Here is a 3458-nt window from a genome sequence, read left to right on the forward strand (position 1 = left end):
ACAGACATCTCCTTACTTTTTTGTTTCAAATAGTTCTTGAAGTCCTTTCATATAGGTGGCAACTTCTCTATTATTGCTGCTACTTGAAATGTTTCATTCATGATCAAACCTACAATAAAGGTTATGTGAATGCTAAGAACATTTTCAAACTGGTCAACAAAGGTATTTTTCAAAATCATACCTTTCGTAAGGAGCTCATGGATGATCACTTGCAGTTTTTGCACTTGAGAAACAACAAACTTGTTGCCTATCATTTTATATTACAGTAATCTTGCAATGAAAAACTTTTTAGTTCCAGCGTCTTTTGTCTTGTACTTCCGTTCTAGCGCTCCCCATAAATCTTTTGTTATTTTTGTTCCACGATACACATTGTAAAGGTCATCTTGGAGACCACTCAAAATATAGTTCCTGCAAAGGAAATCAGAGTGTTACCAAGCCTCTAAAATCACAAATCAATCTTGTTCGGAGGTTCCCTCGGGCAGCTCTGGAGCTTCCTCAAATATGAACCTTTAAAGACAAAGAGTTGTGAGGTAGAAAAACATTTTCTACTGCCACCTCTGAAGTCAATTCCCACAAATTTTTTGGGTTTCTCTGCTGGTTCCATAGCTTGCGGAGCATTAGTACAAATCGTCGTGGCAGTACTAGTTGCCGCCATAGTCGTTCTAGCATCATGCACTTGACTATCTTTAGTCATTTTCCTGTCTCAACAAGACAGTAACTTCAGTATATCAAAATACTATCAATAAAGTTGCAGCAACTTTAAACACCTCTTGTTTCTAGTTTAGCGACGAAGTTTTTATGACGTCCAATCGTCAACCGAGTGATCTTTAACTTGTGATGAAGATTTTATTTCTTCAAATCACTAGTTAAGTTCAAACAGAGTAGAAAGATTAAAGCTTTAATCTCCAGAAACCAAGCTATATAGATTCCCAAATAAAAAAACTTTAGTGAAAAGAAAAAATTTCACCAAACAAGCAAAAATAATTTTTTTTTGAAAAAAAAATTATTTCCTTAAGATTGTTGTTTTTAATGTTTTCGGGTACAAAAATCTGTATTTAGGCACAACAACTTCAACACACGTTCAAGTCTAAAAACAAGAACACCTATGAAGTTATATAACACCCTCAATACAAGATCAAATGACCTTACAAAGAAGTGTTTTGTTCCAGAAATTTAGATGAAACAAAAAAGGCCAAGTCCGTCGACTTCAAAAGTGTCCTTAAGGAAATAATTCTTCTCAAGTACCCGAGGTTGCAGAATTTTCCTCCCAGGATAAAATGACCTAACAATCCGACTGTAGTGGTACCTCAAACGATCGAATTCTCTTCAAACTCACTCAACGATTAGATGATCACACGGAGTATATATTCAGAAAACAAGAAGAGTTTTACTGCAGAAAATTTTTCATTCCTATGCCTGTGAATAAATGCAAGTTTATATAGCCATCAAGAGCCCCTTCTGAAAGGTGGCAATTGTTCATCCAAAAAGGTGTATTCTTTGAAAGAGTCATGTCTGTTAATTTGAAATATTGTGTCTTTTTCTGAACAGAAATAACTATCCGAACAGTCACTCCTTTTCTAAAATAATATGTCTTTTCCTCAAGGTTGTGTCCCTCTATTTTCCATTCACACCAATTGAACCCAACACTAGTACCCAGTGACAAAACCAACATTTTCTTGTAGTCTGCGGTTTTCATATCCTCATACTGCAGTCTTTTCGTCATGATTTCTCTTGAAATGTAAGTAATTGCTAGTAGAGTCTTCCATTATTTTCAAAGAATATTAATGATAGTTCAAATATCTGAATTCTTTTTAAAAACTTGATATATACACTGTTCTGACAAGATCATGACAAGAACAAGTTTGAGTAATATTTTGTCTAATTGAATATCATGTTATTTGTAGTTATTTACGCAATTGATCTTGGCACTAGCATATATGACACCAGGGTAATTTTCGTCAGGCATCAATATACCTCATTTATGTATAATACTCAAATGTATTTTCGTTTTGGCTATCAACATACTGTTGGATGTGCAGAACAAATCTCACATTGGTATCTGAAAAAAAAAAGACGCTAGCTACTAATAAGGTGTTGAATACTCACTGGATCATTGGCAGCTACCCCTCCATCAATAAGATCAAAGTACGTATTTTGCCATGAGCATCCTTTGTCTCAAAATAATGTACAGGGAAATAGGTGGGTGCTGCAGAGGTACCAAGACAGACATCAGATAGCCGCGCATCCTTAGATACACTTACTCTAGCCTGTTCAGTGTACAAAAATATGTATACCAGCCATCACGTACATTAATTAGAATAGAGTAGTGTAGTAGTAAATCATAAAGAACTGTATTAATTAGGTAAAGAAATAGTGTACCGTACATCAGTAGTAGTGAAAATGATGGGTTGAAGGCGTTCGATATCAAAAGTTGGGATAAGTGTATGTGTCAACGTTTGCTTCATAATAAGATTGCCTAGTTCTAACCTAACCAAAGATCTCAGGTATTTGCCGTCATACTTTGATCCACCAAATAAATTTGAGATCTTCTTCACGAAGTCGTTACAGTTGCATAACATATAAATATTTGTCATCAGTCAATTTTATATTCTAGATCTGTCTCTTAATTAGTATTCAACAAATTATATATGTAAGGAAAACACGATATAGATTGTCAATTAACTTTTTAACCTGCTCGCAGGAAAGATTTTAGGATCGTGCTCCATGTAAAAGCTGGCAATGTCTTTTACTGCATATAAAGGGCGGTTATCCTGGTTTGGATCTGTGAGCATTATGGTTACAAGTCCACCAGTACTTGTTCCTGCTATTACATCAAAATAGTCTGCGATTCTTGCATTGGGTCCATCAAGTTCCTAACATAGCCATAAAAGTTTTGCTATCGATCATTGCATGCAATATATAGCTCATCAAACTCAGGAGAAGAGAAATTAGCTGGCACACCATGGATATGAGTACTGCAGCAGAAACGTGGTTGACGAATACGTCTATACCTGAAGTTTAGATTCAAGGAAAGCAAGAATAGTGCCAAAAATAATGCATCTGATGCCACCTCTATCGATGCTTAAAACTGTTACCATCTTTCGTTTTGTAGCTGAAGCAATACGAGGTTGCAAGACTAGAAAAGTCACTAGCAGAGCTAGTGCAGCTACAACAGTGCTACCCATGTTACTGTATCAAGAATATAGTTGATTAGCTTATATCTTCAGTACCCCTATATGTCTTGGCGAACGCATATTAATACCGGAGTTAATCAAGTTCCGTACACATAATGGTGTAAACAAGATTTACACCTCCAGGTTACTTGAGAAAATTGAAGGAAAGGTGTTTTTTAAGTCTTGAATGAAAGATTGATGACATTGACCGACTTAAAGGGTCAAACATTATTAGGAAACTTGATTAAATAATTGTGGACTTGATTAATATTTTCAAAACTTTCT

The 3458-nt window shown here is 35.3% G+C and overlaps 1 pseudogene; it reads right to left on the bottom strand.

Annotated features, from left to right (window-relative positions):
* Window positions 1-445: 445 nt before the first annotated feature.
* On the bottom strand, window positions 446-3185 carry LOC107857853 (annotated as a pseudogene).
* Between the last annotated feature and the right edge of the window lie 273 nt (window positions 3186-3458).

Source organism: Capsicum annuum, chromosome 2 (assembly GCF_002878395.1).
Source record: "Capsicum annuum cultivar UCD-10X-F1 chromosome 2, UCD10Xv1.1, whole genome shotgun sequence".
Classification (NCBI taxonomy): Eukaryota; Viridiplantae; Streptophyta; class Magnoliopsida; order Solanales; family Solanaceae; genus Capsicum; species Capsicum annuum.